Raw genomic sequence first — 13,367 nt, forward strand, 5'->3', positions numbered from 1 at the left:
GTATAATCCATGGGGTTGCAAAGAGTAAGACCGACTGAGCAACTTTCACTATGTGAGCATTTGTTATACTGGCCTCTGTACTTTTCCCTGCAGGGCTTCCTTGGTGGCTAGTTGTAAAGAATCCACCTGCTAATGCAGGAGATGTGGGTGCAATCCCTGGGTTAGGAAGATCCTTTGGAGAAGGAAATGGCAACTCACTCCATTCTTGTCTGGGAAATCCCATGGACAAGAGGAGCCTAGTGGACTACAGTCCGGTTGCAGAGTCAGAAACGACTTAGCAACTAAATAACAACTTTTCCCTATGCTTGAAAAGTTTTAATAAAAAGAAACAAAAAAAGTATCATATATTATCTCTGCCCTAAAGTAGGGACTGTGTAGACAAGCAGACAAGACATGACATATAAAGGCCAACATTTAAGGGGGGAAAAAAAAAGGACAGGACAAATATATACCCAGACACATACTGTAATTAAAAAGACACAATTCTCCATGGCCATAAATACTCTGATAAATAAAAGGGAGACTAGTTGTTACTCAGAGCACACACCTGACAAAAACCTAATTGTGGTTTTGTCTTTAAAATATTCTACTTGGATCACAAGAAATAAAACTGACAAGACTGTTTCTGATAGTTGGGATATCTTGCATAAGCTCAACTAATTTTACTCTCAAGCATTTATTTTAAGTAATTCACAAATCTAATAATTCTTAATCACCTGTCATATACTTAGATAATATTTCAAATAGAGACTCTAGTTTATGACTTAGTATTTAATTAAACCCCACAGTCTCACTTTCCTACCCTAAGAACCAACAGCTTTAAAAATAATGAGATTTGAGATATGCCTAGCCAATTTCACACCATGTAAGGAAAGCCCTGCTTATGAACTAAGCTGATGTTATATAAAAGAAATTTTAAGAGTTTCTATAATCATATGTCTTCAACTAAAATTTTGATAAGTACAGTGAGAAAAGAAAGCTGACAGAAAAGATCAGTGAAAAGTGCTAAACATTACAAAATCAAAACATGGCAACCTGTAGAAAAGTTGTACATAATTGCTCTTCTCTCTAAATCAAGTTATATGTAGCAGTGTCATGAAAAATTCAAAATCATTTTGAAATCCCAAACTTTGGAATTTAAGGAACAGAAATAGTTTGTTACTTAAAGGTTAATTTTTAACATGTCACAGACTATTGAATCCTCCAGCTTTCACACATGACAGACACCACACTCCCCTCCCACCCATGGCACTAAGAGGTCCTACCCTAAAACAAAAGAGCAAGAGATTTGAGCTGGGTGATGATTTTTCCCTAGAGAAATTCTGAAACCAACTAGAACCATGTAGAATGTTCCCACATAAGCACCCCTAACAAAATGTGCAAAGGATATCAACAAAGGATAACAGTTGCACTGTACGAACGTCTGCAGTGACAGCTGATTTCAGAATATACCTTTTATGTAAGAGATCAGCCTGCCTGGCTTTCTCCAACCAAATACACTGGATCCCCACGTTCCATAACCCATAGGTTTCTTCCTTCCCCTGGCTCTACGCCAAGGTGACTGACACACTCAATAATTTCACTTTTCTTGCTGCAGTCATGGGGGCAACCTGCCCCACGTGGTCACTACCATCTTGCTCTTTATTGATATACCTACACCATGCAGTTACACTGCTTTCTGCAATAATACCACTCCTTCCTTCTTCAGTGTGATCCAATGGAAGTCCCTTTTCATGTTGACACTTATAAAAGGCTTTATGGGTGCCTTTGGGATATATTATTGGTTAATGGAATCATTTGTCTTTTACCAATGTTGAAGGAAGTTATTGTCCTTGTATTAATGCAATTCTATTTGATTTTCTAATAGTTACTGTTTTCATATAATAAGGGCTAAAATTCATCCTAATATACTTAATTTCTCTGACCCAATCAACCTCAGTCTGAGGTTAAGTACACCCCCCCACCCATTCACCTGGTTAAGAAAGTTCATTTCCCATCATTCCCCTCTCCAGTGTTTCTCTGGAAAGTTACTAATTAGTCTCAAGCTCTTCAAAGTCCATTCTATATAATCCATTCTATGTAACAGACTGTGAACTGTTACATACACATCTTGCAAGAAAATAGAGGTGAGAAGTGAAAATATGGTTAAGAAAAAAACTATCAATTACATCAGTGGTCCTCAAACTTGACTACAGTATTAGAGTTCTCTGGAGAGCAAGATGAACACAGACCGCTGGGCTCTACCTCCGAGTTTCTCAGTTAGTTGATGAGGGATGGATCTAGAGAATTTGCTTTTCTAAGAGGTTCAAAAAGAATGCTGCTGCTGCTAGACCATGGATGACACTTTTAAGATCTAAGATTTACAGATAACATGAAAGTTTTTATGAAAAGTCCAGAAGAATTTTTTAGTTCACTGATTCCTAAAATGTCGACATTCACTCTTGCCATCTCCTGTTTGACCACTTCCAATTTGCCTTCCATTCATGGACCTTACATTCCAGGTTCCTATACAATATTGCTCTTTACAGCATCGGACCTTGCTTCCATCACCAGTCATATCCACAACTGGGTGTTGTTTGTGCTTTGGCTCTGTCTCTTCATTCTTTCTGGAGTTATTTCTCCACTGATCTCCAGTAGCATATTGGGTACCTACCGACCTGGGGAGTTCATCTTTCAGTGTCCTATCTTTTTGCCTTTTCCTATCTTTTTGCCTTTTCATACTGTTCATGGGGTTCTCAAGGCAAGAATACTGAAGTGGTTTGTCATTCCCTTCTCCAGTGGACCACATTTTGTCAATGCCAAAGAATGCTCAAACTACCACACAACTGCACTCATCTCACACACTAGTAGAGTAATGCTCAAAATTCTCCAAGCAAGGCTTCAACAATACGTGAACTGTGAACTTCCAGATGTTCAAGCTGGTTTTAGAAAAGGCAGAGAAACCAGAGATCAAATTGCTAACATCCATCCGCTGGATCATTGAAAAAGAAGACAGTTCCAGAAAAACATTTATTTCTGCTTTATGGACTATGCCAAAGCCTTTGACTGTGTGGATCACAATAAACTGTGGAAAACTCTGAAAGAGATGGGAATACCAGACCATCTGACTTGTCTCCTGAGAAACCTGTATGCAGGTCAAGAAGCAACAGTTAGAACTGTACATAGAACAACAGACTGGTTCCAAATTGGGAAAGGAGTACATCAAGGCTGTATATTGTCACCCTGCTTATTTAACTTATATGCAGAGTACATCATGAGAAACACTGGGCTGGAGGAAGCACAAGCTGGAGTCAAGATTGTCAGGAGAAATATCAATAACCTCAGATATGCAGATGACACCACCCTTACAGCAGAAAGCAAAGAAGAACTAAAGAGCCTTTTGATGAAAGTGAAAGAGGAGAGTGAAAAAGTTGGCTTAAAGCTCAACATTTAGAAAACTAAGATCATGGCATCCAGTCCCATCACTTCATGGCAAAAAGATGGGTAAACAGTGGAAACAGTTGCAGACTTTATTTTTGAGGGCTCCAAAATCACTGCAGATGGTGATTGCAGCCATGAAATTAAAAGACGCTTATTCCTTGGAAGGAAAGTTATGACCAACCTAGACAGCATTTTAAAAAGCAGACATTACTTTGCCAACAAAGGTCCATCTAGTCAAGGCCATGATTTTTCCAGTAGTCGTGTATGGATGTGAGAGTTGGACTATAAAGACAGCTGAGCACTGAAGAATTGATGCTTTTGAACTGTGGTGTTGGAGAAGACTCTTGAGAGTCCCTTGGACTGCAAGGAGATCCAACCAGTCCATCCTAAAGGAGATCAGTCCTGGGTGTTCATTGGAGGGACTGATGTTGAAGCTGAAACTCCAATACTTTGGCCACCTGATGTGAAGAGCTGACTCATTTGAAAAGACCCTGATGCTGGGAAAGATTGAGGGCAGGAGGAGAAGGGGACGACAGAGGATGAAGACAATTGGATGGCATCACCGACTCAAAGGTCATGAGTTTGAATAAACTCTGGGAGTTGGTGATGGACAGAGAGGCCTGGAGTGTTGCAGTCCATGGGGTCGCAAAGAGTCAGACATGATTGAGCAACTGAACTGAACTGAATGGAAGAATTAACTGGAAAACTAACACAGTAAATTGACCACTACAAGAATATCAGTTCCACAAAGACATAGATTTGTAAGATAACTAAGAATAAGCCTAAAAAGAAATGTGAAAGACTTGTAAAAATAAAATTTCACAAAATAATTTTTAAGAAAGTGAGTCACTTAGTCATGTCCAACTCTTTGTGACCCTATGGACTGTAGCCCGCCAAGCTCCTCTGTCCATGGGCCTCTCCAGGCAAGAATACTGAAGTGGCTGCCATGCCCTCCTCCAGGGCATCTTCCCAACCTAGGGATCAAACCCAGGTATTCCGCATTGCAGGCAAATTCTTTACCATCTGAGCCCCCAGGGAAGGACCTGAATAAATGAATACATGGACACAGATACCCCCCACACAAAGAATATTGAAAAATAGACATTTTACCCAAAATTCATATAGAAATGCAATGCAATCTAAATCAAATTAGCAAAGGGTCAGATTTTTCTTGTGGAGGAGGATGGATATTTTACATGTTGAAACTATAGTTCAATGGGAGATGTAACACATAAAAATTGCCCAAATATTTTTTTAAATAAGGGGGGAAGCAACTTCCACTTGATGTACTATTAAGGTACAGTAACTATTAAAACAGCGTGGTACTAGCATGGGAACAGACAGAAGGAGCAACAGAACAGAATCTAAAAATAGATCAAAATAAATATGGTTATTAGCTATGGTGAATGTGGTAGTCACAATTAGCAAAAAAAAGATGAAATTCTCATAAATATTTGTGAGGAAACTGGATACACTAGTGGGAAAAAATAGAAGTTTTATCTATACCATATATATACACCTCAGAGGAATTAAATCTCTAAATATGAAAAAAATATATAAAAGTAGTAGAATAATATAAAGGAGATTTTTTTCCTGTTTAATGTTCACATTTTCAAATTACAAAAAATGCAGTTTATTTTCTTCTTTAATTGCAGTTAACATACATTATATTAGTTTCAGGTATACAAAATAGTAAATTAATATTTTATAGAATACACTCCATACAAAAAGGATATTCCCTGTGCTGTAAATTACGTCCTTGTAACTATTTTATACTTAGTAGTCTGTACCTCTTAAGGGGTTCACCTAGTTTGCTCCTCCTGCCACTTCCTATCCTTGGGTAACAACTAGTTTGTTCTCCATATCTGAGTCTGTTTCTATTTTGTTATAACTGTTCATCTGTTTCATTTTTTAGATTCCACAGATAAGTGAAAACACTGTATTGGACCTTCTCTGTCTGGCTTATTTCACTAGGTACAAAACCATCCAGGTCTATCCATGTTGACACAATTGCAAAATTTCGTTTTTTTTTTTTTTTATTTAATAAAGTTTTATTTTTCAAAATGACTGCATAATATTCCATTGCATATATATACCAAGTCTTCTTTATTAACCCATCTGTTGATGGATAACTGAGTAGTATTCCATTGTATATATATTCCAAATCTTTATTAATTCATCTATTGATGGATATTTAGGGTGTTTCCACATCTTGGCTATTATGAATAATGCTATGAACACTGGGGTGCATATATTTTTTCTAATTAGTATTTTTGTTTTCTTTTGATAAATACCCAGGAATCAAGTTGCTGGATCACATGGTAGTTTTATTTATTTTTTTAAGAACATCCATAATATTTTCCACTGTGGCTGCACCAATTTAATTTCCACTGATAGAACACAAAGGTTCCCTTACCTCCACATTCTTGCCAACACTTATCATTTCCTGCTGTTTTGATGACAGCCATCCTGACAGGTGTAAGGTGCTATCTCACTGTGGTTTTGATTTGCATTTTCCTGATGATTGGTGATGTTGAGCATCTTCTCATGTGTCTGTTGGCCATCTGTATGTCTTCTATGCAAAAATGCCTATTCAGGTCTTCTGTCCATTTTTTAATCATTGTTTTTTAGATATTGAGGGGTATAGGTTTTTTATACATTTTGGATATTAAACTATAAAACTCCTAGAAGAAAGCAAAGGCAAGAGACTCTTTGACCTTGGTCTGAGCAACATGTTTTTGGATCTGTCTCCACAGAAAGGGGAAACAAAAGCAAAAATAAATGGGACCTAATTAAACTTAAAAGCTTTTGCACACAAAGGAAACTTATCAAGAAAAGAAAAAGGCAACCTACTGAATAGGAGAGAGCATCTTTTTAATAGAATATAAAAAAAAGCTAAGGGCCAACAAAAAACACAGAAGCCATAAAGAAAATAAAAGTGGTCTATATGGTTGTTAGTTTAAAAAGAAGTTACAAGTTTATATGGTGCAACACACTTAAAAGACAAGGGGAAGTGGAGAGGGACTGTAACAACTACTACAGGCAAAAGGTTTTCTTTTTAAATTTTTATTTATGTACTTATTTTTGACTGTGCTCGGTCTTCACTGCTGCTAGGGCTTTTCTCTAGTTGCGGACAGTGGGGGCCACTCTCTAGTTGCTGTGCGCAGGCTTCTCATTGCAGTGGCTTCTCCTGTTGTGGAGCATAGGCTCTAGGGCATGCAGGCTCAGTAGTTGTGGCTTCAGGACTCTAGAGCACAGGCTCAGAAGTTGTGGCAGACGGGCGTAGTTGCTCCACGGCATGTGGGATCTTCCCGGATCAGGGATCAAACCTGTGTCTCCTGCACTGGCAGGCAGATTCTTTACCACTGAGTCACCAAGGAAGTCCCAGGCAAAAGTTTAATGCTCATCATACATAAAGTAGTCCGCCCAAAATCATTTATAAAGATGAGGAACCCAATGGGCAAGTATTTGAACAGGCCTTTCCGAGAACAACAACAACAACAAAGAAGCATAAGAAGAGATGTTCAACCTCAATTTGTGTGTGTGCGTGTGTCAGAAACCAAGAGAAACTCAGCATGTTAAAGACACATTATTATCCTTTGCCACATTTAAAAAAAATTTACTGAGTTATAGTCAATATTAGATAAGTTTCAGGTATACAAACAAGTGATTCACAATTTTTTAAGGTTATGCTCCATCTATAGTTATTATAAAATATTGGTTATATTCCTTGTACTGTATAATATATCCTTGTATTTTCTTTATTTTATACATAGGAGTCTGTATCTCTTAATCCTTCACTCATATCTTTCCCCTACTTACTTCCCTCTCCCCACTGATAACCACTATTTTGCTCTTTATATCTACAAGTATGTCTCATTTTTTTTATATTCACTAGCTTCTTTCATTTTTTAGATTCTACATATAAGTGATAACAAACAGTAATTGTCTTTCTGTCTGACTTATTTCACTAAACATAATACACTCCAAGTCCTTTCATGTTGCTGTAAATGGCAAAACCTTCATTTTAATGCCTATATAGCATTCCTGTGTGTTTGTGTGTGTGTGTGTGTGTGTGTGTATCACATCTTTTTATCAGTTAATCTGTTGATGGACACTTCGGTTGTTTCTGTATCTTGGCTATTACAAATAATGCTGTTATGAACACTGGGGTACATGTATCTTTTCAAATTAGTGTTTTCTACTTTTTTCAGATATATACCTAGGAGTGGAACTGCTAGGTATATGGCAGTTCTATTTTTATTTTTTGAGAAACCTCCATACTATTTTCCACATTTTTACATTCAAAAGATAGTAAGACACTGCTCAGATGCTACTAAAACCATGAAGAATCCTGTATCTTTACTTATACAAACAAGAAAATGACAAAGTAACAGAAACCATAAACAAAATGAAAAGACAACATACAGAATGGGAGAAAGTACTTGCAAATGATGTGACTGACAAGAGATTAATTTCCAAAATATATAAACAGCTCATTTATAGCTCAATATAAAAAAACAAACAACCCAATCAAAACATGGGAAGAAGATCGAAATAGATATTTCTCTAAAGAAGACATACAGATGGCCAAAGGGTACATGAAAAAATGCGCAACATCGCTATTTATTAGAGAAACGCAAGTCAAAACTATAATGAGGTATCACCACACGCCAGTCAGAATGGCCATCATCAAAAAGTCTACAAATAATAAATGCTGGGGAGAGTGTGGCAAAAAGGGGACCCTCGCATACTGTAGGTGGGAATGTAAACTGGTGCAACCACCATGGAGAATAGTATGGAAGTTACTTAAGAATCTAAAAATAGAATTACCATAGCACCCAGCTACCCTACACGTGGGCATATATCCAGACAAAACTATAATTTGAAAAGGAACATGCACCCCAATGTTCACTGCAGCACTATTTACAACAGCCAAGACACAGAAGCAACTAAAATGTCCATCAACAGATGAATGGATAAAGAAGATGTGGTACATATATACAATGGAATATTACTTAATCATTAAAAAGAATGAAATAATGCAGCAACATGGATGGACCTAGAGATTATCATATTAAGTGAAGTATGACAGAGAAAGTCAAACAGAATTATGATATTGCTTATACATCTAAAAAATGATACAAATGATACAAAAAAAATGAAAAAAAAATGACACAAAACAGAAATAGACTCATAGACACAGAAAACAAACATGGCTATCAAAGGGGAAAAGTTGGCAGAGGGATTAAATTAGGAGTTTGGTATTAAAATATACATATTACTATATATAAAATAGATAATCATCAAGGATCTACTGCAGAGCATAGGGAACTCTACTCAGTATCTTGTAGTAATGTGCAACAAAAAGAATTTTCAAAAGAATATATGTATATGTGAATCACCTTGCTGTACATCTGAAACCAACAGATTATAAATCAACTATATTTCTATAAAAATTTATAAAAACCCTTGGTACAATAAAAATATTATACTTCAAAAGAAAGTGACAAAGTAATGTACAACATGGTGACTATAGTTAATGATACTGTACTGCATTTGAAATTTGCTAAGAGTAAATCTTAAAAGTTCCCATCACAAGAATAAAGAGCTGTAATGATGTACAGTGACAGATGCTAACTAGACTTCCTCAAGTGATCATTTCAAACTATATACAAATATCGATTCATTAACTGAATCGATTAATTCATTAACTGAATTAATTTCAGTAACTGAAATTAATAATGTAATATGTCGATTATAACTCAACTTTAAAGAGAAGAGAGGGAGCAAGACAATGAAGAAGAAAAAAGTTTACAGAAAACCTTTTAAATGAAATCTTTACAGAAAATCAGAGAAGATAAACAAAAATTTATTGTACATTTTACTGGAGAAGGCAATTAAGTGGGTTCATTATTAAAGCTTCCAGTTTGGGGTTAGTTTAAGAAAGCAGGTGAAGGTTGTTGCTTTTTCCCATCCCCATGCTAGCTGGCCAAAATTGAATTTGTCCTCCATGTTCCAAAGGGTAAAATTCTTAAGTGCTTTTATATTACAGTAATCACCTTACCAGAAAGCTGTTTATCCAAGCATAATGAGATTCATAAGCTATCTTAAAACAAAAATGCTTTTGTCTCCAATATAATGGAATAATCAAGCTCCAAGTGACTTGAAAAACCCAGATGCAATGCAGTGTTTTTATTACATTATATTTTTCTCATATTATAAAAGTAAAGAATGAATCATTTTATTGTCTTTTCACTGGAGGCCTTAAAGCTTAAAGATACTAGTTTTCAAAAAAAAAAAAAAAAGATACTAGTTTTCAAATAAATTTATAGCTGAAATCTGAAGTCCATGCTCTAAACACTAAGCAAAACCTAAACAATAGCAAAAGAAATGAAAGTATTTCTTTCCTAGCGGTAAAATCAGCATTTTACCACTGATTTCTTTAAAAAGTGTCAATTATTCCCCCAATGATTTAGGTCAATATGAATAGAAGATGCTTATCCTTTGACTATATTTTGGACAAAATATTTATGTGAAAAATGTAAACAGGTTTTTAAAAGTCCACTCATATATTACATAATATTTATGTTATATAATATTTGTTATTCTGACCAAGAAGAATGTATTGAATTCTACCCACATGATCAGCTAATTATATTAGGAACTCTAACTAAGACCCACTGTAAGTTATATACCATAATCTAATCAATCTTAGCAAAAAATATATTTAATTGCAATCTGTGTTCTAAAAGTTTATTATATTCTTCAACATTAAATTAAAAAAACAAAGAATTTCCTTTTAAAAAGATAGAATACTGTTAACACACCATTCAGTCACAATCAGCATGAGTCAATTCAATGAAAACAACAAACATCTGGCCCGATCACAATTAGTACAGTCCATTTACTAGAGTTTTATCTCTTTTTAGTGAGTGAGTTTCAAATATGGTAAAAACCTTTAAATGATAATTCACTAATCAGAGCTCCACAGAAAGCCAACATTCCTGACAAAAACTTTTCCAAAATAAATCTCCACTTTATTAATTAGGTCACTCAACTTACACTGTGCAAGGGATTCAAGGGAGTACACAGAGCATGCAGGTCTGGAGAAAGATAATAGTTTTCCTGGGCCCCTAACAATAAGTTTAGCAAACTTAACAAAACTAAAGAAGACAGTAAGGGAAGTGTAGGTAGATCTATACTTTATACAATCTTTCATATCCATAGTATAAGTCATATTATGGGATATATACAGGCCTGAGGTTTGTTGATTAATCAAAAAAGTTAAAATAGGAATCATTTGTGACTTGCCTTATCATTTGATCTAGAGACAAGGCTTTTTCTTTGTATATAAGCCTGCTAACTGGATCTTTTTCCACAAGTTAAACTCACTCAAAGCAATGAATGCATGAACTGTGATTTATAGATGTTTTCTTCAAAACAGGAAGAGAAGAAAAAGCCACTTGTACAGTAGAATCCTTAGGAGTTTTTACAATTTCCTTCAAATCTTTTTAAAGTGCAGGTCCAGGACTGAAGTGAATTGAGTGACATCACAGGCTGAAATCTTTCAGGGGTTCCCCAAAACTCAGTAATCAAGATAAATGTTAATTTAATGCAATACTTAATGACAAAAGATTGGATGCCTGTCCTGCACAATCAAGAATAAAACAAGGGTAACAGCTCTCACTATTTCTATTCAATAATGTGCTCAAAGTAGTAGCCAGGGCAAATAGTCAAGAAAAAAATAATAAAAGGCATCAGATTGGAAAGGAGGCAATGAAACTTTCTCTATTAGCAGATGACATGAACTTACACATAGCAAATCCTAAGGAACTGGGTAAAAAGACTGTTAGAATTAATAAATGAGTCCATCAAGGTTACAGGATACAATTTCAATATGTAGAAATCAGTTGTACTTCTATAGTTGAGATAAAAAATATAAAATGGAATTAAGAAAAAATTTCATTAATAATGGTACGCAAAAGGAAAGAACACTTTGGAATAAATTTAACAAAAGAAGCACAAAAGTTGTACTCTGAAAACTACAAAACATTGCTGAAAAATAAGATCTAAATAAATGGGTAAATATCCTATGTTCATGGATTGAATTAATAATGTTAAGATGGCAATGCTCCCCAAACTGATCTGAAGATTTAACATAGAGCATATCAGAATCTCAACGGACTTCCTTGTAGAAACTGTCTAGCTGATTCTAAAGTTCATATATAACTGCAAGGGACTTAGCATAGTCAAAACAATATTGAAAAACAAGAACAAAATAGAAAGACTCAAATTTCCTAATTTCAAAACTTACTAATAAGCAACGGTAATCAAAACAGTTTGGTACTGGCATAAGAACTGACATAGGGATCAACAGAATAGAACTGATAGTCCAGAAATAAAGCCATGTATCTGAGTTTGAGTAAACCCCAGGAGTTGATAATGGACAGGGAGGCCTGGCGTGCTGCAATCCATGGGGACACAAAGAGTTGGACACGACTGAGCGACTGAACTGAACTGATCTTTGGTAAACTGCTTTTCAATCAGAGTGCTAAGATTATTCAATAGGCAGAGGACAGTCTCTTTAACAAATGGTACTACGCACAATTGGATAGCCACATGCAAAAGAATGAAATTGGACCCTTACTTCATACCATATACAAATACAACTAAAATCAAAAAGCTAAATGTTAGGGCTGAATGATGAAATAGAAGAAAACATAGAGGTAAATCCCTATGTTCTCAGTTTTGGCAAACAATTCCTAACTATGATACCAAAACCATAAACAACAAAACAAAATATAATTTGAACTTCATCAAAATTAAAAACTTTTATGTACTGAAGTACATTATCAAGAAAAGTGAAAAGACAACCTATAGGATGGGGGGAATACTTGCAAATATATGTCTGACAAGGGATTAATACATAGAATTCCAACTCATCAACAATAAACAATTCAATTAGGAATTGAACAAAGATCATGAATAGATATTTCTGCAGAGAAGATACACAAATGACCAACAAAACATGAAAAGATGCTCAACATCACTAATCACAGGCAAAATGCAAATCAAATTCATATTGAGATACTACTTCTCACCCATTAGGATGGCTATTATGAAAAACAAAACAAAACCAGGTAATAATGAATGTTGGCTAGGGGATGGAGAAATTAGAACCCTTGTATAGTATTAGTGGGAATTTTTGCAAAATGGTGCAATTTCTGTGGAATAGTTTTGCAGTTCCAAAATAAGCTGAACACAGAATTACCATATGACTTGCACATCCACTCCTAGGAATCCACCCGAAAGATTTGAAAAAATTTACCAAACAAAAAAACATTTACATATACGTTCATAGCAGCATTATTCAAAATAGCTGAAAGTAGGAAACAATGCCAATGACTATCAGTTTGTGAGTGAATAAACAAAATGTGTTATATTTTTATAATGGAATATCATTTAGCCATAAAAAGGAAGGAAGCTCTGATTCATGCTACAACATGGATGACCACTGAATATATTACACTAACTTAAAGAAGCCAGTCAAATAAGGTAACATATTGCATGACTCCATTCATATAAAATGTCCAAAATAAGGCTAACTATAGAGATAGGAAGTAGATTTGTCGCTGCTTATAGCTGAAGAAGATAGTGGGTGGTAGAACTGTTATCTAAAGAGCAGGTGTTTATTTTTCTGGTGATAAAAATATATCAAAATTGACTGGTAATATTTGCACGTATCTGTGAATTTACTAAAAATTATGGAATTGTACATCTTTTTTTTATTGAAGTACAGCTGAATCACAATGTCGTGTTAGAGACCACTTCCTCCCTTCACCCCCACCACATGAGGCTGTGGCGCATGGTGTAGAAGTGCCTTTGAGCCCCAACTCTTTGCTTCCCGAGTGGGAGGAAATCTTGTAATGGAGTGGTTCCTATCT

The 13,367-nt window shown here is 35.3% G+C and overlaps 1 protein-coding gene across 3 annotated transcripts in view; it reads right to left on the reverse strand.

The window, feature by feature from the left end:
• The window catches only part of KLHL13 (kelch like family member 13), a 195,885-nt gene that overhangs the window by 121,128 nt on the left and 61,390 nt on the right, over positions 1-13,367 (reverse strand). The window lies entirely within an intron of this gene.

This window comes from Cervus elaphus, chromosome X, assembly GCF_910594005.1.
Source record: "Cervus elaphus chromosome X, mCerEla1.1, whole genome shotgun sequence".
NCBI lineage: Eukaryota > Metazoa > Chordata > Mammalia > Artiodactyla > Cervidae > Cervus > Cervus elaphus.